The 24,130-nt window shown below is 39.3% G+C and overlaps 1 protein-coding gene across 1 annotated transcript in view; it reads right to left on the bottom strand.

Annotated features, from left to right (window-relative positions):
- The window catches only part of LOC128746215 (uncharacterized), a 112,208-nt gene that overhangs the window by 66,317 nt on the left and 21,761 nt on the right, over window positions 1–24,130 (bottom strand). Inside the window, exon 2 of the mRNA XM_053843263.1 lies at window positions 10,875–10,917. The gene's annotated coding sequence lies outside the window, so the exon portion shown is untranslated. The remainder of the gene's footprint in view (window positions 1–10,874; window positions 10,918–24,130) is intronic.

Below are 24,130 nucleotides of genomic sequence, written 5' to 3'. Positions count from 1 at the left end.
CTCCAGACAGTTGGGTATTTTAGATTCAATATAAAGTTTGTATTGGGGAGCGTAATTTATTCGGGCAGCTCCGGCAGTAGTATAGGGACAAGATAAAGCTTTTATTGCACATTCAGGTAGAATTGAGAATGACAATGTGGACAATGTGGAACTTTAGTTAGAATTGTTCGGTGGTTGTAGATCGTTTTTTTCTCTGAATCGTCGACGGTGGTTCCAAAGGAAGTAAAGTCTTTTTTCCGAAATATTGACTCAGAAGATTTTCGTCTGACTGCTTGAAATGATTCAATGCATGAATTCATGCATACCAAATCAATTGAAACTTTACATGGCAAGGTGCGAAGTACTTATGGGTAAAGTATTATGGTCGAAGAACAAATCGACGGTAGATGATGCTAATGCTGGTAGATAGCTGTGTGCTTCGATCGATATCGAGTTTGGTTTATTTTAGCTTCGAATTGGTTGAGTACGATTTTGATCAGTGCAACTATGTAGCAATGCTGCTGCAATCATGCACCGTCAGTCAGTCGTGGTTAAAATGCAAGAGTATCGGATAAAGTGAGCTCCCTATGTCCGATTCGAAAGAGAAGTGCAATCTATCATAACTCGTGAAAGCAAAAAAAATTGATTATTTGCTTTTACAACTATTCCTCGTGCTCACCTGCTGGTCAGTGCTGGCCCGGTTGGTTGCAGCAGCACGGGTGGGGTCCTAGTGGGGGGTTTCGTTTGAACGGGTTAAACAAATGAGATTGGAAATGCAAAACGGGAAGAAAGCGTAGGAAAATCGTTTTTTTTGCCTATGTAGTACGCGTGTAACGCCCGAGCGTAACCGAACCATATCGAAAATTCGAGCATCTGTGGCTGGCAAAAACTAGGCCGGTTCGATTCAAATTACTTCCTCTTTTCCACTGGCTGTATTGCGGCCCGGGGTTGGCCAGTCGTCGCAAATTGGAAGGTTCGGCTACGAGTGTCGGCTACGTGGTGGTCGCGGCCACACTCTGCCACAATCCACGGCATAGCCTGCAATTTTCGAAAGCGTTCAATCACTGGAACATCTAGTGTGGGTCGCCGGTTGGTTGGACCGAGTCGGTCAGCCAGGTGCGATATCCGTATCATTTCAGTAGTACGGCCGGCCAGAATGCTAGCGAAGCTAGCGGAGACTCAACGGAGCGTAGCCGTTCGCTATGAAATCCAACACGTATTGCACTCGGTCGGGTAGATTCGAAACGGTTATTGCAGCACAACACACCAAACAGCACGAACGCCAGTCGTCGGAGTTTGCAAACGTTTTAGAGTATGTTTCCAAATTCGCTTTTGACTGACAGCTCCGTAGCGGTGAATGAACAATCGTAAGCAAGCATTCACTGATTACAGGGCAGGGAGCGGTAAAATTATAAATAAGTTCATTATGTCATCGCCAGTCCGCCGAGTCGCTAGTCATTGAGAGTGAGTTGAAGAAAAAAAAATTATAACCTGCGTAACAGTTGCGCGATCTACGGTCGGTCACGGAAGGGTCCCTCCTTCCTTGGAGGCACTTTTGGAAATGTCAAATCCTTGCCCTGCGTGGGAGTGGTGCTCAGCGGAAGCGCCTGGGGGTAATTATTTGCAACACCGTAAATTCTTGTACGGGGCGGTGGAAGTAGAAGTTTGTACCTACAGGTTCTTTGGGTTAACCTTCTGGCAGAAAATAACTTAAATTAAAAAGTTTAACCTCAACAATGTACAGCGAACATTTCGGGTATACGGTCCATGTTGACCAGTGGTGTGCCCAGGACTTGGTAAAAGTTGGAACCAGTAGTGGCCCTGTCTCAACGGGAATTATTGCGATACTACTAAATTGAGGCAAAAGTTATGGAACCAAAATTTGTATAGCTATTTGTCTTTTTAGTATTATTTTCGTATCTTTTGATTACTCCTGGTACTTTTGTCATTTTTGCGTTATTTTTAAACCAAACAAGCGCAAACATTAGTTTTGCATTGTTTTTGTTCCCTTCTGGAGTAATTTTGGAGTAATCTGTAAATCATTTTTGTATTCTTTTTTTTCAATTCATGTCTGTCTTACTTTTTGTGCCATTTTTATATTGTTTTTGTATTTGATTTTTGTGCCGCTTTATGTATATTTTGGTATAATTCTTGTATCATTCGATTACCATTATTGTAATTTTTGTATCATTTTCGTGTCATTTATGTCCTTGTATAGAATTTTCATCATTTTTTGTGGTTTGTTTCTTTTTGTATTATTTTTGTATTATGATTGTGTCTTATTATGTTATTTTTCTCATTATTATATTGATTTTGTGTTATTTTTGTGCCACTTTTCAGTAGTCTTATTAATGTTGTCGTATTTTTATCAACTGTAACACTTTTGCGATTTTTGCGTTATTTTTTTATACAAGCTATTGCATCAGTTTTATGTTTTTTTCATGTGTGGACTCATTACTGCGACCAGTATAGTTGATCTATTGTAATATCGCCCGGGTGTTTGCTGTATGACCTGCACTGCATTTCTTTTCGCTATAATCGCTATTAAGTGAGCGATTGGCGTGTGTATTGGCGTTTACCCTTCCTTCAAAGCTTGATCTACTTTACCCATTTATTCCTCGCTGCCAGCACTATTCCATATTATAGCCGTACCTGGCGAGGACTCCTTCGTTCCACTGACTAGTACACTTAACTATAGGAGGGACTTTTGCACTCTCAATAAGCTTCCGTGGGTTAATACATATAATTCAGCATGAAGGAAGGGTAAATGAGGGGCCTGAGAATAAACCCATGCTAAAGTCACCCAAGCAACAATGTGAGTTTTATTGTACTTTTATGGCGGTTTTAATGACCAATTTTGGTCTTAAATGCCATCATAAGAGTGTAATAAAACCCAAATTGTTACTTGGGCACTTTGATATCGAATGCCTTGATTATACTAAGATTCGAACCTACGACCACTCGCTAGTCAAAGCAGACTCGGTAACCTTGCGGCTACGGAGTCCTCATCAGTTTTGTGTTACTGTCGTGTTATTTTGCTGTTATTTGTAGTATATTTTATATCATCTGTGCACAATTTTTGTCTTGGCAAACGTCTATGTAAAAAGTAATATAAAAACCGGTACTAAATTGTGGCAAAACTGTTAAAACACAAAAGATTTTTTACTGTTTACTATTTTTTTTGTATTATAATTGATGTATCATAAAAATATTGATTTTTTTTGCTAATTTTGTACTATTTGGTGCCTTTTTGTTATTTTTTTTGCATTTGTGGTACTTTTGTGAATAAATTCGTATTCGTATACCAATTTTTGTACATCTTTTGTGCTGTTTTTGTCCCCTTTTGCTGTAATTTTAGAGTAATCTGTAAATCATATTCGTATGTATGTTATGTTTTTTATTTCTGTGTTTTTGTTATTTTGTAGCAATATTTTCGCACCTTTTTACCTTTGTTATACTATAACAAAGGTTTAAAAATTGGTCGAAAAACACGAAATTGATCCGAGGCCCGGAGGGCCAAGTCACATATACCAATCGATAGGGTTCGACGATTTGAGCAATGTCTGTGTGTGTGTGTGTGTGTGTGTATGTATGTAATGATTTTTTCTATCGCCTGTTTCTCAGAGATGGCTGAACCGAATCGTTCGCTATTACTTTTGTTTGAAAGGTATTATTGTCTAGTAGATCACTATTGAGTTGTTTCGTGATACGACGTTTCGTTTAAAAGTTATAAGCAAAAATGTGAAAAATACGTGACACGGGTTTCTCCGGAACTACATGACCGATTTCAACGATCTTAGTATCAAATGAAAGCCCTTATTAAAGCTAAATTGTTCAGGATTTTTTTATTGAAAACAAACAAGTAGTTTAGAAGTTAGCCTTAAAAAACCTGTTTTGACAAGGTAATAATTATCGCCTGTTTCTTAGAGATGGCCAAGCCGATTTATGCGCCATTAGTCTCATTTGAAAGATAATATATCCTAATAGATCACTATTGAATGATTTTTTGATTGGACGTTTAATTTGAAAGTTATGAGCAACCGTATACACCACACCAAAATTAACAATAATTTAGAATGATTTTAAGAAGAAAATTTACCTAATTTCAATTATTTTAATATCAAACGAGAGGTTTTCACACTACGAATATATATGCAAAATTTCATAAGAATTGGTTTTACTGGTCAAAAGATATTAACCCTCGAACACTCGCGCCAACTTTTGTAATACAGTTACTCGCGCGCAAAATAGTCCCAAACCAAAGAAAACGTGTGCAAGGGAGCTTTGACTGGGAAAACTTGGTTTTAAGTTTATTAAACCATTGTAAGAGTTTCTTGAAATTGAAAGCTCTATCGTCTGGTAGAATTTAAATTTTGATTAATCCCCCTAAAAGTGAAATAAAAAATTTATTTTTCTTCAGTGTCAATATAACACATTGATGTGTTCTGCAAAGTTATAGAACATATTATTACAAGAAATTTTGTTGAAGACTGTAACCTTCTATCTCTGTAGCGAAGATAGAAAAATCTTATTTATTGTATATGAATTTGTAAAATCAGTTTTTCTATTTTTGCTCTTTTTGTAATTGTTGTATAACTTTTATATGTACTACAAAATTGTACAAATAGTAAAAATACACAACTTTGCTGAAAATAGTATACCTGTATGTTTGCTTGTTTAGGAACTGTAGAACTTTGATTATAAAGAATGCCCCAATTTTGACTCCGAATTACTCGACTACCAGCAGACGGATACATTTTAAACATTTTACATTTGCTGATAGTTTTGCTGCATACATTTTCCCAACAGTTTAAATTATTAATGCATTGAATAATTATGACATTTTGCGCACAATAAGTTTGTTGAAGAATATACGTTAGTTAAACAACGTTTTGTAACTTTATAACAATATGGCATTGGAAAACCTACACGTGTTGTATCAAATACAACAGCGTGAGTAACCGAAGGTTAATAAAAATTGATGAAAATTATACAAGAAAACTCTACTGATGTGATTCAAATAGAATAGCTACAGAGAACAGACATCCAAGCAAAAGGTCCCCACTTGGATAAAACTTATGTCAAATTAGTTGGGAAACTATAGTGATGATGTCGCTGAAGGCGCATAAAATTCTACACTAAACTCACAACAGCTAGCTTCTGGCGCTAGCATAACGCTTATAGTCCATATAAACTAGCGCCAGAGGAGCCAAAGGTTGTCAGTGTGCAAATCAAAAGAATCATTTAGTTGGGAAACTATAGTGGTGGTGACGCTAGCATATTAGGTGATTTTAATTTGAAATTTTATCCAACAATTCCCAAAAAATTTGTTGGTGAATGGATGTCTGTTCTCTGTGGAATAGCATTACAGGAAACTATGCATAGTTCAAAAACCTATAAACTAGACCTTTACTAAACAATGTATATGTTAAAGAATAAGATCTCCTCTTACAACTTACTTTTATTTGCACTTACTCAGATTAATAACAACAGATTAATAATAACTTACTTATCCATACTCAGCAATTTCATGAAAAAGGATCTATCAAAATTTAAAAGTGTTCTTATTTTGATCAAATTTTGTAAACTTATTCAATTTTCAAAAATTTTATGTAAACCAACGCACTGCGTAACGATAACCAATAGATGAATTATGTTCCGAAGCCGTGTCGATTTCTGTCTCAAATAGCAAGTAAGACCGTATAACAAAGGTTCCTTTCACCACTAGGTGGATTAAATCGGGTTTTGTACCTTGAAATGCTTTTGTTATTTTTGCATAATTCTTATATCAGGTTTTGCATCAATTTTCTATTTTTTGGTACTATTTTTGTACCCTTCTGGAGGAATTTTAATATTTTTTTGTCATTTGTGTCAGTTTTGTGTTGTTTTGCTATTTTATGGCCATTATAAAATGATTCTCGTATAATTTTTTTTTTAATTTGCGTCATTGTGAGTAGTCTACGTGCTATTTCTACATTATTTTGCACAATTTTTATATTGATTTTTTTTCACTTTTGTATTATTTTCATGTCTTGTTTATATATTATTACCTTTTGGGTATCAGTTTTGTATCATACTTGTATTTTTCGGTATGATTTTCTGCACTATTTTTTATCCTGCTTGTATCGTATTTTTATCATTTTTCGCGCTTATTTTACATCATTTTAGTTTAGTTTTAACGTTATTTTTGTGCCGTTTTTGTGCGATTGTATCCTTTAGTATTTTTATCATTTGTCTTTTTTGTATTACGTATTTTTGTATTCTTTTTGTGTTTGTATTATTTTTATATCCTACTTGCACAGTATTGTTGTTATTTTTGTGTCTGTTCGTATTATTATTGTATCATATTGATATTTTTAGGTTTATTTATGTACTAGCTGACCCGACAAACTTCGTATTGCCAAAAATGAAACTATACTGTACATAAATTCTGGGGGCTACCCCCCCTGTGGCCGGCGCTTCCGACGGCAGGTCGCTGACAACATTCGCGACCTGCCGCCGTCTCGCCCTGAATCATCTAGTGTTACTATAGGTGGTTTCTGGTGATTTTGCTGTTGACTAATGTTTTATGGAAGAGTCTAAAATTTCTCGAAATCGAAAAGTTTATAAGTTACGCAAAAATTTCTGTTTCATTTGTATGAGAGTCCGCCCCCACTACCACAGGTGTGAGGGGTCTCATCATAAAATAAATTCTTGCCTCTAAAATCCTCCACATGCAAATTTGGTTCCATTTGCTTGATCAGTTCTCAAATAATGAGAAAATTTGTATTTCTTTTGTATGGGAGCCCCCCTCTTATAAGTAAGAGGGGTCATAATTCCCCTCCTAAAGAGGGGAGGGGTCTCAACTCACCATAAAAAAATTGCCTCCAAAAACAACCACATGCCAAATTTGGTTTCATTTGCTTGATTAGTTCTAGAGTTATGAGAAAATTTGTATTTGATTTGTATAAAAGCCCCCCTCCTGAAAAGAGGAGGGGTCCTAATTCATCATAGAAAAAAATCTTGTCTCGAAAAACCCACACATGCCAAATTTGGTTCCATTTGCTTGGTTAGTTCTCGAATTATGAGAAAATTTGTATTTCATTTGTATGGCAGCCCCCCTCTTATGGGTGGGAGAGGTCATAATTCCCCTCCTAAAGAGGGGAGGGGTCTCATCTCACCATGGAAAAAAAATTGCCTTCAAAAACACCCATATGCCAAATTTGGTTCCATTTGCTTGATTAGTTCTAAAGTTATAGGAAATTTGTGTTTCATTTGTATGGCAGCCCCCTTCTTAGTGGGGGAGGGGCCTCATAAAAACCTTCCTCGGCCCCAAAAATCCTTACATACAAATTTTCACGCCGATTGGTTCAGTAGTTTTCGATTCTATAGGGAACATACGGGCAGACAGACAGAAAGCCATTTTTGTAGGTATAGATTTGTATGGGAGCCGCCCTCCTCTTAGTAGGGGGGAGGGGTCTCTAACCATCATAAGAATCTTCGCTGGCCCCAAAAACTCCTACATGCAAATTTTCACGTCGATCGGTTCAGTAGTTTTCGATTCTATAAGGAACATACGGACAGACAGACAGACAGACAGAAATCTGTTTTTATAGTTATAGATATTGTGTTGTCTTTCGTATAACTTTTGTATTATTTTTGAGTAATTTTTCTGACGTTGTTTGACTCTCTTTTGTATTATTTTGGTGTCATAGCATATCAATTTAGTACCGTTTTTGTGTTTATTTTCCGTATTCGTTTTTCTATTATGGCGTTAATCAAAATGGTGAAATTATAGTATTATAAAACATTTAGTTTTCATTTTTTTGGAAAGGGAGGAAGTGTCTGATACGAAAGATTGTTAACTAGATGAACTGGAAAATTTCGATATACACCAAAAATATACTCGGTTGTGTAATGGTAGGCGGGGCCTGCACTCTTTCGGTTGGTACCCGAATGTTTTACTCACTAAACTACTGCCGCCCATTATATTAGGTAGTCTAATACCTAGTTTTGTTTTATTCTCTCAATTATATCATTCCCGTACATGTACCATACACTCCTATGCGATGATATTATTGTTATATGACTGCTCTTTGTTTCTACCACATTGGTATTATTTTTGTACCGTTCATATGTTATATTTGTTTTATTGTTGCATCATTTGTATGTTATTTGCATATCCTTTTTGCTATCTATGTGTAATTTTTGTGTCAATTCCCTCTTATTTTGGTATTATTTTTGAATCATTTTTAAATATTTTTTGTCTGTTCTATCCATAAGTGTTTTAACAGAATCCGTATGTTGGAAAAAGTATATTTTTTATTTTATTTTTTAGTTTTAAAGAGAGCTAGCAGAGCAGAGAACTACCCCAGTGTGCCACATTCTAGTTACGCCCGTGCCATGGACCTAAAAGAAGAAAAGTACGCTAGAGAAGTTCTTTTCCTCTACTTTTCGGGGTTTGCCCGGGTGGGTGGCGGAGGAAATCTAATCTTTCTTTGAAACATTCTCAGGAGAGCACTACCTAGTGCTTAGAGACTAATTAGGTCCCGTCGAAGGGTTGGTAAAAAGCGACTTTATAAATTTTATTAAACCTACCACGGCTCCGGTTCCGCTAACCGGACGCAACTTGGGGTGTTCTCCGAATTTTGATTAAAATTTGCGACTATTGTGCCCGTACCGTCATCGATGTAATTGATGTCTGATATATTTACGGCAACCCTTTTACATTAGCAATTTCCGCTGTAAACTTAGTAAAGCAGATTAATTAACTCCCGTACACTGGATGGACGCTGTTTATCCGACTGGTAATTATAATAACCGACGGTGCGATGATGGAAAATGTACACAAATGAAGCACGGATCGGTGGAAATCGCATAAATTTTGTAATCTAACCATCGCAGCGTACTAACATATCAATTCACCGGCATTGCACGCTGGAGTAAAGCAATCGAGCATCGATCCGTGCCACCGCTACCACCGCCTGATAGAATCCCCGAGAAGGAAACATTTGCTGAGCTTGTTAATTTCTCAAAAATAACAAGATGTCACCGGCTTTCGCAACTAACATTCAACCGCCCCGAGGAAGGTCCCGTCTTTGCAGACTGAACAGATCTCTTGCATACCACCGCACCTTTCCTGCTGTCAGCAATCGGGTTGTCAAACGACGAAGGTAGTGAGAAGGAATTTCTTTCCATCTTTCCTTTTTGCGAACCGAACTGCTGCTGACAGTTTAAACAAATTGGATAGAAATTTGTGCGAGGTCGTCAACATCGCTGACATCAGCTCCACTGTTTTCTCTCGCCGTATCCCCGAAGGGGGCCAGGCCAGCCCAGGCGGTAACTTTTGCGCTGTTCTTCTTCCTTCCCAGTGCTGCAGAAATTGTTGTTGTAGACAGTTTCCAATTTGATTAAAATTTACATCAGTTACAGATCATTCGCTCGCTCGGTGCGACGTGGCGGAAACGGCGGCATCTGCGACACCTCCTCCTGCTCCTGCTCCTATCGCGCCGGCCGTCCCGTTAGTCCGGGAAATTACAGCCATGAACGATGGCGGCAAAGAACCTTGTTTCTATTCTACTGCCTTCCGTTTATCGGAAGGATTGCACGCTCGGATCCGGCAAACCGAGGTAATCGAATTTTCATCATCGATTGGTCGGTTCGGATGAAGCAGCAAGTCGTCGAGAGTCGCGCGCGCGGTGTGTTTATACAGGGGCAAATCCGCTCAGCGATTTGTTCGATTCTATCCCTGGTGCGAATCTTTGTCGTCGGTAAGCGCGGCCGTGTGTCCTGAATAATCATCGCTTCGTTCTGTGTTTTTTTTATCTCACCGACGGTGGCTGGTACGGTTCGGATGAATGTACCTACCTACCTACGACGATGCGATGGTGTCTGCCGTAAAATGTAGCCGGAGGACGACGACGGGAATCGAAGCGATGAATTTTTCCGATAAGAAGTTTTCTGTGGCAATAAAAAAAGCTGTCTGGGCAGGTTCGGCTGTGAAAAGTAGCAGCAGCCGATATATCCGAAATGGTGTGAAATGGAAAATTGGAAACGAATTTCGATTGCATCGTGATAAGGCATAAGAAAAATGAGGCTAAAGGTAACGATGGTTTACGAGAATTATTTTCTATCCTTTTGGTTGCATGGAAGGGGAAAACTTCGAAGGCGGATTATTAGTCTAAAAATAGTAATGAATTTGTTGGACAGCCAGCGGGTTAATGATCGGCAGTAAATTGGTGTAAATGTCGTTTTTAAGGGTGATGTTTACTAGCGTAATCACAATAGCAACATTTCATCGTTTCAGACACTTCTTTGCTCTCGAACAATTAATTCCTCCCAGCGGAATTACGCGACACATCAATAGTCGTCAATTGCTCAAACCAAGGACAATAAAAGTTGGGCACCAGCGCCGAACGATAATGGCGCCCGAATATTTAGTGTCGTACTTCGTTCGATTCTTGCAGTTCATAAAATTCCTCTAATGTTGTCGCCCGTCTGCTGAAACGTTCGAATTAATCCCGTCGCTTCAGCGATGGGTAAAATTCGATTAATAGGAACTCGTGCCATTCTAGAGCACTGACGGATTCGTCCTTCTACACAGTGGTGCTGTGAATGGCTGGGCAAATACAACCCATTAGGAGCGACCCATAGAGGTTCACGTACGTGTGACGTTTCTCGAATGTCATTTCATTGGTTGGCGAGCGTGCCCGCTTTGCTGCATACACAAAGAACTTGCGCTGCTGTAATCAAGTTATGCTCCTTTCAGTTGAAAAGTTCCGGTAACGGTGTGCACAGAATTCGATTCCGAATGAGCCTTTCTTCATTCGGTAAATGAAAAGGATTTCATTTGCTGGTTGGGTTGCATTCCAACAGACACTTCATACCGGTGCTGCTACGTGATTGTTTTGACTTACCGAGAAGAGAGTTATCGCAAGTAACTATGCAGTGTGGATAAATCTGAAAAAAATAACAGAAAAAAAGGAATCGGTTAAAATTTGATAAATTTGAGATGTAATCAATTTGAAGGCATTAAATATTTTGGCTACGACAGATAAAATTCCATTCCTGACAACAGCCATTTGCCATTTTGATTACTAACATGGGGGGTGGCTCATGGAGCTAGCACAGCATTTTTACATCGTTCTACATTACAGACGTTACCGACGCGACTGCCGGCTGCGCGAGATAAACAACAAATGAATTTTCGCTGGGACTATATAAATCAGCGAGAGATCCTGTCTGTGTGCTCACTTTGGGTTGTCCCAGGCAGGCAGTAGTCCTAGTAGCGCGCGACTAAAATGCGTTTTTCATCGCATTTTTTTTTTGATAAAATGAACCACCCTGAATTAGTGCGATTGCTGCTATAATAAATGCGGGCTTGTAAACATCCGCTGCGATAGCTGCTTTTGCCGGAATTATTTACGTACGTGCTGATAATAATATGCTGTAAAAACGACGAGAGCTCGCCGCGGGATCAACATCATCGCCGGCGCGTCACCACCGCCACCACCACTAGCGCATCATGAGTGACATGAATTTCAGAATTTCAAGTGGCGAGGATGGTTTAAATACTCTGCGTTCGTGATGCAAAAGAGTAGGTAACGAAAAAAAACAGCCTACACCAGGGCATTATCATTGCATATTTAATAGGAATTATCTTCGTTTAAAACTAGCGGATAATGTAGAATGGCGGATACTATGTGGTCCAGTGGGGTGGTTGTGATATGTGGCATTGTATTAATTTCAGATATTTTGTCGCCAGAATGAAACCTCCACTTAATCACGAACAGGCGCTGTTCCATTTTATGTCCGTAAGTAACGAATTGAAGTGCGCCAAATTTTTATTCATTTGGCCTAATTACTGAGTAAAGTTCTCGATTGATAAGAAAGCTTTTTTGCTCGTACATCATACTTCTTTATCAGTTTGTTCTTGGCTTTTAGTATTACGTTCTTTCTAAACAATCCAAGCTATTAACTATTATTCATACTTATTTTATAAAGATAAACTTTCGTGTCCTCTAGAATACTTATGTAAAAATTGGTTAGCGTTTTACCATATTTTTGATAGGCGAGTTATTAAAAAGGATATTATTCGTTTGACACAATATTCATTAGGCGCACGTTTGTCTGTAGCTGCACTGACCATGATCAAACCAAACTGATGTCTGTGCTAGTGAAACACTTCGGTGTTTTCTTAGCAAATGTACTGAAAATGACAGAAATAAGGTATGGCATGACATTTGGCAATTTTTCAATGGCGTGCACCTAAAAATCAATGGTTTTCTTTCGGACTCTCGCTCTTATTTGTGCACTGCGACGAGTTTTTGCGAGTGTGTTTTCAGCTAATAGCAACGGTCGTTACTCTCGCTCGCCATTGTGGCCCGGTTATTTGACTCGCGAACGGGCTAGCACAATGACACTGAAAGGCTGTACGTTCGCGAATGTGTAGGTAAAAGAATTTTTGCACCCTGCAACGGCGGCTGTTTGTCGTACGCTTGCAGCAGTGGCGTAATCGTTGGATGCTATGCTTTTTATACTCGCTCGCGTGAGAGTAGGCAACGTTAGCTTCTCGCTCAATTTGCAACACTGGTTACTTGTCATTATAGCCACAGTTTTATTTCTCCTATATATTTATTATTCTAATTTTGTCAATTTTTATCGTTTCTCGTCACGTAGTGAGTCAGTTCTGCGCTATTTTCCATACCATCTTGAAGGTGGCAGTCATTTGAGTAACTTTCCCGAAGACAGCAACATTCTAGATAGTCAGCAGCGCAAGATACAGCTTGTCTAAGCAAATCACATATACACTAGCGTTACATAGCGACTCAGTTCTGCTCTATTGTCTATGCCATCTTAAAGGTGGCAGTCATTTGAGCAACTTTCCTGAAGACCGCAACTTCCTAGATAGTCAACAGCGCAAGATACAGCATATACAAAAATATAACATGTACGCTAGCGCCACGTAGTAAGACTATTCCGAAATACTACAATGCAACGAAAGGCCCTTGATCTGCTGAACAACTTTGTCGAAGACACCAACGTTCTATACGGTCAAGATCATGAGTTATTCTAATTAAGTCAGCGTAGCATATGGGCTACGTAGACTCCATTAAGACGGTTTCCATTAACGCGGTCCCTATTAACGTCCTTATTGGGAGGATTACTGTAATTGATGGGTCCCAAATTTATGCATGCACAAATATCTGTATCTGTATCAACGCTGATGCTCGTGACTTCTGTGGGGTTGGGATTTGAGCCCGGGTCCAAGGTGTGAATGGTAACCACTACGGGACTGACCCCTAAAGCAAGTTCATTGTGATTGTCGAGATTACCACGATAAAACTAGTATTTCTGTCGGGATGTTCTTTATAGAATCAAAAACTACTGAACCAATCGGTGTGAAAATTTGCATGTAGAGGTTTTTGGGGCCAGGAAAGGTTTTAGTGATGGTTAGAGACCCCTCCCCCCACTAAGAGGGGGGGCTCCCATACAAATGAAACACAAATTTTTGCATAACTCGTGAACTAATCAAGCAAATAGAACAAAATTTGGCATGTCGGTGTTTTTGGTGACTAGAATTTATTCTATGGTAAATTGGGACCCCTCCCCACTTTAGGAGGGGGGGGGGCTCCTATACAGATGAAATACAAATTTCCTCATAATTTGAGTACTAATCAAGCAAATGGAACCACATTTGGCATGTGGGGCTTTTAGGGGGCAGAAATTTTTTTATGATGAATTAGGACCCCTCCCCTGTTTAGGAGGGGGGGCTCCCATACAAATGAAATTCAAATTTCCTTATAACTTGAGAACTAATCAAGCAAATGGAACTAAATTTGGCATGTAGGAGATTTTGGAGTCTTGAATTTATTTTATGATAGTTAGAGACCTCTCACCCCTGTGGTAAGGGGATATGGACTCTCATACAAATAAAACAGAAATTTTTACGAAACTCAATCACTAATCGACCTCGAGAAATTCGAGACTCTTCCATAAAACATTAGTCAATAACAAGACCACAAAAACTATCTATAGTAACACTAGATCATTCAGGACGGGACGGCCGCGAGTGTTGTCGGCGACCCGCCGTCGGAAGCACCGCCCTCTGGGAGGAGGCAACTCCCCGCAGAAATTACTACTGTCCAGGTTTATTTGTTTTCCTAGGTCTACCTGAGTGTCCTGGAAGGAGCGACAGCGAGTAAGGAGAGGATCGCGAAATGCTACTTTCCACAAAAAAGTTATCCGTGAAATGGTACATTCCACTTAAGGTTTTTCGCAAAATGATATTCGGCGAAATGTTGTACAATCATGACGAATATTACAATCCGCTTTCTGGCTATGCAATGAGGGGACAGAAGAGTTGGCATCCAAAATTGTATTCAAATTCTTCGTGTCGGTAATTAGCTGTAAATTAGCATTGTCAGCACTATAAGAAGGTTATCAGTAAAGTAGCTGTATATTTTGCCAAAATAGCATTTAAGGCGACTTAAATGCTTATTGGCCTATATTTGAATAGCATTGGTGATGCTTATTGGTTACCTGGGATGCTTTCATAGTTACGTAACTGCCAAAATGAATGATCTAAGGTTGAACTCCTCAGAAACTTGCAAAACTCGAGATTGTGACAAAGATCATCCGAGATTCATGATTTATGTACAACACAGGTTAATTTGTGACAATACGAAGTTTGTCGTGTCAGCTAGTCTCTTATAAAACTACTTTTATAGTATCTGTATGAGAAGGCATTGCAATACAATGGCGTATCAATAAAAAACTGATCTTATTGTGGTTGCTTGTGAAGCCAATTTCAATATGCATGATAAAATTTAATGAGCATATGCTGCACAACTGTTGCAACTACTGAAAATTTATTATGTATTCTATTGGATATTTTATTTCAGTCGCGCTAAACCAAATTGATCAGGGTGATTTGATTGTAAATGCGTGTAAATTGTAAAACTTTATCTTTTCTGCTAACCGCTATTTATTTTTAAGTTAACAAAACAAAGCTGGCTGACTGATGTAGCTTTTTTTGCCTTTACGATTTATAGCTTTGTCGAACAAAGCTTCATTATATTATGGCGATTACCGTTAGGTATCGAAAATATCATCTGTTTTATTACTGCCCCCAGCAGAGCATGATAAGACTACTTGAGCTTCTAACCTGACTCTTAAAGTGGTTATAAAGGCCTTCTGAAGAGTGGGCGTGGTCGGAAGTTAGTTTTATAGTGATCCTCAAAAGGTTCTAGCGGAGCGGCTTTGTGGTCACGACAACCACTACAATACCACGTAATAAAACAAATAATGGATGTTTGGGTTGATTAACAAATGACACTCTTGACTATCCATCGCTTGAAGGATGTTACGATCAAAATTGGGTCAATCAAGAATGCGTGTAAATTGTTTAAATTTCGAATTGAAAAAAATCAGAAATACAATCAGAAATGACGGGCCTTTCGTTTAATTCCTGCCACCCGATTCTGTACAGTAACCTCGTTTACTTTGTTCGACGCCAAGTTCACTTGAAGTGGTTCTTACGTCAAAGAGTTCTCTGGGTCTTCGTCAGATTCCGCTTGAGGATGGCCCAATATTTCTTAATTGGGCGAAGATCTGGCATGCCGACAGAGATCTTGCCCTTGGGTGCCTGTACGTTGTTAGTGGCATGCCTTTATTTCCAATTACCCCAATGGCAGGACTCAAATCCGGCTAAAACTGCTTTTCAAGCTACTGCTCAATGGACAAAAATGAGCTCGTAATCCCAATTATTTCGAAGCCGCTAATTTGAAATCTTACGAGATGCCTCTTTCTATGTAAAAAAATGCAAGAAGCCGATTCTTGTGCAGACCATGGAAAGATGTCCCTTTTGCCCTAGTATCTTCAGAAACCATGGTAAAAGCTAATTAAATAAGATAAAAACTTATTTGCCACCCGTGAAATGAGCTCAAATAGCTTCCAAATGTTGTCAAAATATCAGAAGATTCAAATCCCATCTATTTCATTCTGTGCGAAATACAAGAATAGTTCATTTTGTCCAATTCGCCCCTAAACGGATAGTAAAACCTAATTAAAGCGATTAAAACTAACTCAAAGGCCGAGGAATAAACTCGCTTAGCATTAATTCATTTGAAAAACATCCGAAAAAGTTGAATTTCATCGTTTTCGTACTGTGATAAATTCACAAATCATTTTCTTCATTTGCTATTGCGTATAAAATGCGTAATTTTTCAACAATGGTGTTTGGAGAAATTTATCAATAAAATATATCTTCATATACAGTTATGGTGACCATAAATTCACCTATTAGGGTAATACAAACTTTTGTCCAAAATTTTTTTGTTCTTCAGAAAACTTTAAGAACACACTAAAATGGGCAATTTGGCTGAATATGGTAACTATATATCTCTTACTATTTGCGCGATATAATGATCTGTTTAAACAGAACACTATCAAATCAATTCGGCACAATAACTTTGCATCTCGTAAAGTCTCTAAGTATGTTGTGAGATTCCATACTAACGGCTTGTAAATAATTGGGATTGCGAGCTCGTTTTTACCCATTGTGAACTGGTGCCTGCCAAACCAAACAATTCTTAGTGAATTTCGACAGTTTCATATACTTGAAAATGTCTGCCATCTTTCTAATTGCTGGACAACAAGGTGTTTGAAGTCTGGTTCGACGAAGGTTTCGTCGTCCATCACCACGTAATCGAACTTCGCCGGCACCAATACCTACAGAATTGAGGGATGTTCAAATTTTTTAAATGCGCCATGTCGTAATGTGTTTTACAGGCAGTTTTTTAGTCTTCGTTTTGAAATATGCATCCAAGCGTGTTGCGTAGAATTATTTTGATCAAAAAATACCGCACAATAACATAGGTGAAATATCACAAATGGATTTGTATCAATTCTAACAGATCGATCATCATGTTTTATGATCGGAAACCGAGCTATTTTTCTGCACAATTATGATGTCATATTTATGATATAATGGTTTCACTTTCTCTTCCCATTATGGTTCAAACCAGAATGTCCAATAATAATAGGCTTCGACAATGAGGCAATAAAGCTGGAACAGTGCTGGATGTTGTTGTTTTTTTTTCCACCGGTTTCTCTTTTTTGCACATAAAGCCAAAACGATACACAGAAAAGCTAACCTGACTCCGTTGAGTCCACACTTTTACAGTCGTGCAAATTTCGACGTTGCTCCAATTACCGGCTGCCGATTTCACATCTTTTCGACAACATAACCGCACAACAACAATCCCAAACAGATCCTCTGTGCACAGTGCAGATTTTTCCCAAACTTTCGCCACATCGCACTTAATAATCCCATCAATCCGACAGCCGAAGAGACTATGCCACCCGAATGCTTCCAGCACATTTACTCGTACCATTAAACCGAAAACACGTTTAATTGACTCTGCCGTTGGATTTAGCTGGGAAATGCGAGTGCCGGTACGGAATGTGCATTTCTCTGCTCACATGCCAAACCTGCCGCTCCACCCGAATAGATTCAATTCAACAATACAGCTTACAAGCAGGCAACCCGGCCGCGTGCGTGCTTGCGTGTGTTTGGCGTAGCGTAAAATCAGAACGCTTTCATCTTATCGGCGTTCCGAAATCCGCGAGCGCGCATTTGTGTGCGTCTGTCAGTGGTAATCATTCGAGCGCACGGCTGCTGCCGATTTCGAACAATAACGCTGTTCATGTTCGGTTGTGCGGTAAAAATTCACGTAAAACCAACTGTAGCACCCGAGCTACTGACTGGCATCAGAAATCAGCCTTTTTGCCTTCATATTGTACTTGTAGGTACTTGACATGTCTGGTTGTGGAGTTTGTATATTTTAATTACCACGTTCTGTTTCCCATCCTTATATGTACGTTACGTACATCCGCTGCACACGTACGATCTCAACATGTTGAACTTTGCTCCTCAAAATCTGCAGCAAGAAACACTGAACTCATGGAACTAATTAGTACGGTTTATGTCGGTTTTGTCGTATTTGTCACAGTTTGTATGAGCGAAAGTAAAATTGCGCCATTATGTTCCTCATGCCGTACTGTGTTTTCAATAAACCCTTCCAACATCGCGGGTTCCAAACCAAAGCGGTTCATTCATTCGAAAGAGGACACGCCTAAAAAATTCCATAAATTTCAGCCATTACGGATGACGGAACCACGCACTGATGATAACGAGACAGCCCTTTCAAACCAGCATGCCGGGGCTGTCAATCCGAAAAGAAATCGATTGTTTGCTTTGAGGCCTATCCATCTATTTGTCGGAATCCATCTGTCAGTAGAATCTCCAGCGGGGATTAAATCGGCATAAATTCAATTGCCCGCACCGGAATGGCGCAAAATTATCCGCCTCCTAGGGGGTAAAGCCAATTAATTAGAATCCCATCAGGTGACGGCCACATGCACGCGGTGGTAACGGTCATGTCGAGCGATTAGAAGCGGTTAGTACCGCCCTACGGGAGGATCCGGACCACCCAGCCGTGGGTCGGGTGGTAAGTGAATTGCTTCATCATTTTGGAGCTAATCAATTTCGCGTTCAAAACGTGAAGCTCATCCCGCCTAAAATGACTACTCTGAATGCAAATTCTGCGGTTGGCAGGCAGATTTCGATACAATGCGAAACATTTCGTACAAACTATTAGGCACTGGAATTCCTGCAGCAATGAAGCCAATCCGCAGTGCAGCTCATTAATACGGGAACGGATAGCCTAGTGAGCAGCGATGCCAACTAATGGTTCCTTTATGATAAAATTGAATTTGAAAATTTTGCACCAGATATTCTGAGATACAAAAAATTGCAGAATTCAATCAAATTTACTCAATTTCTGGTAATTGTACCAGCATTGCAACCGGCAGCACTTCCCCCGTCTTGCGCTTTTACCTACCGCACGATTGATTCTGACTAATGGACCTAAACACCTAGCAACTGGCTATGTTTTCTATACCCAGTAATTGCCAGCCAGATGCGAAACGAGCGAGCGCCAAAACGGAAGATCGATTCATATAAATAAATTGGCCCACTTTAAATGCACACGCTTTTTGCTGATTTTCTACATTCAACATTATTGATTTGGTGAAAATATACACGCATCGGCGGTTTGCGATTTTGCAAAATTGTACCACGCTCGATTTATGCTGATGGTTCGGTTGCCGGAAAACAGATGTGTTCACGTTTCACTAATCTGAGGGTTCATACATTTGGGAGCACTTCTCACTGCCACCGCGGCGCCGCCGACGCCGGTAGCGCCCCACAGCGGAATGCCGCACTACAACGGCATTGGGCAAAGTAATAACTTAATTATCATCAAGAAGAAGCGTTAGCATGTTTAATTGAAATTGTTGATAAAAGTCCCTTAATAGCTAAGAAGGAGCGATCGAGTGTTGGAACGCCTAGTACCTATCTGTCACGCACCATCCATTGTTTGGTACGTGAGTATCTTTTTGGCATTTGGGCGGTAGACGCGAGCAGACAGTAAATTAGTCGCTGCGGTATTCAGTGACAGTCGGGGTCGTAAATCATCAGTAACACAATTACCCAGTAATGCGATGGCTAGGCTTCCCGTGAGTCCCGCGGGAAAGCGCTCGTTCGGCTGTTCGACCCGATGACAGTGTGGCCAAAACGTCACGTTCCGTCGTAAAGTTGCCGGTAACGAGCGCCGCGCTTCCTGTGTTTACGTGTACTTTTTCAAGAGTGGATAAATTAACAATGGGCCGGCCGTCCTTCAAGGAATTGCGCCGGTGTGGGCAAGGTACGGAGCAAATTATACGGATCCAACCAGCGGCGTTACTGCAGGCAAATTGTGTCAACAATGGATTGATGGTATTAAGCCTACATATCCCGCGTACGTGCATAGTTATCGATGATTTATGGCTTTCGCCACAGCATCGCATGAAGTATATCCGTAACATCAACATTGTGCTCTGTGCTGTCGACCGGTCAATGGGATTAACTGTGTATAATGCCGCATTAGCCCCGTAGTTAAACGCAAACGCAATAATTACAAACGGCAACATAGATGCTGGCTACACACAAACTAGTGATGCATCTTGGGAATCATTCTCATGTCATTGTCATTGTCAGGGCACATAATTCATCACAACAATTGATTGGCCACAATGTGATTTATCGTAAATGATTTCTATAATACGTTTAGACTTAAAATAGTCTTTAATATTTCATGCTTGGACCCGGTTCGTAGAAAAACTAGCCTAGAATAACAACCACTTTCCTAAAACCAACAAAAAGTCTTCCTTCATTGTGCAATATTCATCATTGCTAAAGCAAAAACCCATTTATTCCGATAGAGATATTTTCGTCAATACTGCATACATGACAAGGCTTTCCATCATCCATAACTTCCCGTCTGGTAGAGCATCACATCAAAGATTGTGCGCGACAAAAACTGGACACACTAACCAAAATGAGTTACTTTTGTCTTTGCTTGCATCAGGAATAAGGTTTTAACACTTTGCTAACTTATTGGCAATCTAAAGTGATGCCAGATCTGTCCAAACATTCATTCTATTAATAAAACAAACATTGCCTTATGGAACTGTTTGGCAAAATAGGAATAAAAATGCGATCGTCCAGTTTCTATCGGGGAAGCTCTTTCTTCCGGATTGGCTGAGAACTATCATGTCTGACTTTTTGCGGCGTCGGTCGCTTTCCAACATTGTATCCATTTAAAATTGTATTTTTTTCTGTTGGTTTGCATGTTTTTTCATGTAAATCATGTTATCCTCTCCGGTATGACAAGGCTAGGTATGTACAGTAGAATACCGAAGATCCGTTCTCGTCTTTTGTTAGGGATAATGGTGGAACGGTCATCAAACCACTCGAATAATCGCAAGCAAGAAATCAGAGCTCCAAACACTGGAGTCTTTACCATTATAAAAAGAGTTTTAGAAGAAATTGTTACGACTGTTCGAGCTTCTGTGACATCAGTTTGAAAATTCAAATGTCCAGATAATCGAACTTCTATTGTACCATAAAGCGATTAGTACAAATCATTGTTTTTGTTGACCATGCCGTCACTCTTGGCTCTCGGGAAAAGTCACCGTTTTGGATAATGTCGTTCATTGAACATCAACATGCTATTTTGCCCTAATTTTTTCGATGTTAAAGTTAATCATCCCTATCCTGTATTTCGAACGGATCTTCCGACTTGTTTCGAACGAGTTGTTTTGCCCATTTGATTTTGCTGGTGGAATGAAGAATATCACCCACTTTCGTTCGAAATCGGTTCGAAACAAGTTCGGTTCGTTTCTGGACTCTGGATTTCGCTGAGACAAAATCAATCTTTTTTCTTCATACAAAAGTTAATTTCATGTGAAATCCGAATGACAGGGTAGTTTTCCACAGTATATGTTTCCCAAGCAACAATGTGAGTTTTATTGTACTCTTATGGTGGTCTTCAAGACCAATTATGGTCTTAAATACCATCATAAGAGTATAATAAATCCCAAATTGTTACTTGGGTTATTTCTCGTCTGTTTGGACCGAATGTAAGACATTTTACTCCAACTGTCTCAATCCAGCGTCCATATTTCTAGATTCTGCTGGGCTAATTTCAATTTTTTTTCTTCAAAAGAAAGATATTTCAACAGTGCTTATTGATGGCGTTTTAGTTTGTTAGTTTTAGTCCTAATTTTTACATATAAAACGGCGAATTTAGGGTAAAATGCATATAATTGCTATATCCGGCCAGTTAGGTCCGGGGTACGATGCTAGCCTAACAAGTCAGTCGTCGTATGTTCGAATCTCGACCGGGCAGTGCTGCTATGAAGTCAGTAGAATAGTTGTTGCATTATCTCCGTAAATGTTCTGCACTCTAATAACCAGCTGCGAAGTCTGCCGATTAAGAAGGGTGAAATTCTTAAGAACGTTTATACCCAAGGATTTGCTGTTTTTGCCTATAATTGCTCCGTAATAAAACACTTTACTACCCGATTCTACATAAAAATAGCTTTGTTTTGAAGGTAAATGCCAATTTTACCCGTCAGACTCTTGAAATATCAGCAGCAGCATCTTGAAATCGCACGGGTTTTTTCTGGGTGACCTATTTCTACAAACCATGAGGAAGCATGAGTAAAGGTGCCCAAGTAGACACAGTCTATATGGACCTGTATCACCGTTTGACAGAGTTAATCATAACATGACTAAAGTCGATTGTCTAGAAGCACCAATCAACTGTGTAAAGTGGATAGCGTCATATCTCGGCAACCATCATTTGTATGTGAAACTTGGATCCCACGAATCGAATGCTTTTGGCAACTTTTCTGGTGTGCCACAAGGGAGAAATCCTGGACCGCTATTTTTCTCCATATTCATCAACGATGTTTGCTTCACAATAACCGAAGGTTGCAGACTGTTCTACGCAGATGACCTAAAAATTGTCTACAGCTTGTTGTGTGGCAAAGCTGCCAAATCAGTCGGACAGATTCGTTAACTTGAAACTGTATTACCGTGAGAAGAAAAGTTAAAGTTTTACTATCAGATCATCCTGATCGATCAATTTATGGCGACCATAATCAAATACCCGATAGAATAAATAATCAATTTTCAGTAGTTTCCGTTGTTGTGCAGCATATGTGCATTAAATTTGGTCGTTCATGTCAGTATTATAGATGGCTAAAATGAACGCGCTATCGAAATTTTTTTCTAAGACGGTTTCTCGCAAAATCCAGCTTGGATCGGACTAAACCAATTAATATAGTGAGCAAAGCTTGCGGATCGGTAAGTTCGCGAGAAAATCGACGTACTAGTGCAAACATTCTTTTATCCTGTAACAACCTTTAACTACTTCTTGTTACAGGATAAAACATGCTTTGGTGGTCTCTACAGGAGACCATTTGACATCATCGGCGAATACCGGAATATTAGCTCCATCGATGAAAGCAGAAAGATTGGTCATCACTAGTACGAAACGTAACGGACCTAGGTGACTTCTTTGTGGCGCTATAAAACTTACAGATTTACTGGGATTTGACAAGTAACCACAATAAGATTAATAGAGGTACACCATATTGTGAAGTTTACAAGAGATGTGCCGCAGGGAACTAATTTTATCGTGGTAATATAAGCAATCACAATAAATTCGCTTAATTAACAGTTTTATGATGGTTTTATAGCTAGCTATGAGTGTGTCTTGACTCGTATCAACTTGGTATCAACTATAATAAAATCAGAGGTAATGGTTATTACCCGCACTAGCCTCGTAATTGTCCTGTACTCTAATAGCCGGCTGTGCAGTCTGTCGATAAAGAAGGATCAAGTCTAAGAAAGACGTTTAAGCCCAGGCTATTTTTGGTTATTACCGCGATAAAACTTTTATGAAATTAAACTAAAATCAAGGGGCTTTAGAATTCTTACTTGGCTTACTTACTTACCCAAGCGACTCACAACCTTAGGTGAACTGATGCGCCCTGCTTGGCATGAATACACTAAAAAAAGGTGTTACATCGTCTAGGCAGTTTTCGTAGGAAAAGTATTTCTAGGTGAAATAAACGCTGTTCAAATGTTGAGTCAAATTAACATTAGCGCTGCTCCCAGAAATCGTCGGTTTCGTCGGTTTTTTATACTGAATTTGTATAGTTCAGAGTGCGTGCAAAACGGTGCAGATTCCGAGTAAATTGACTACATTGGCATGGCTGGGTGACTACTTTCACAGCTTGAATCTAACGTAAACTTTGGTTGCTTACGAAGCATAGTTGCTGAATTCTATGCAAATGTTATTTTAGGGCGGTTTTGATGCTATTTTTCGTTATACGGCAAATACGATATCAACAGGAGAATATTACTTGTTGGAAATTTGTAGTAACGTTTTACATCACTCACATATGTGTTTTGAAAATACGATGAAAAGAATTTACAAAATATATTCCGTTTTTCCATAATTTAATCAAATTCCGTCAAGTGCCTAGCGGGGTAAAAGTGCGATTCATGGACGAGGTAAAAATGTATAGCTAATTATATACAGCTATAGGCACTATATTACAGATACTAGAAATGGAAGATCTGCAGAGAACTGTGTGCTCTACAGATGTTGGTCGAAGGAAAACAATATTTTTCCGCTGATGAAACAAAAAACAAACGTTTGGAAAAGTTTCGATCTGACGGAGGCTACAATACACCAGCGCAAAATAGGAAAGG

The sequence above is a fragment of the Sabethes cyaneus genome, chromosome 1, assembly GCF_943734655.1.
Source record: "Sabethes cyaneus chromosome 1, idSabCyanKW18_F2, whole genome shotgun sequence".
NCBI classification, from domain to species: Eukaryota; Metazoa; Arthropoda; class Insecta; order Diptera; family Culicidae; genus Sabethes; species Sabethes cyaneus.
This window is presented reverse-complemented; position numbering and strand designations above follow the sequence as displayed.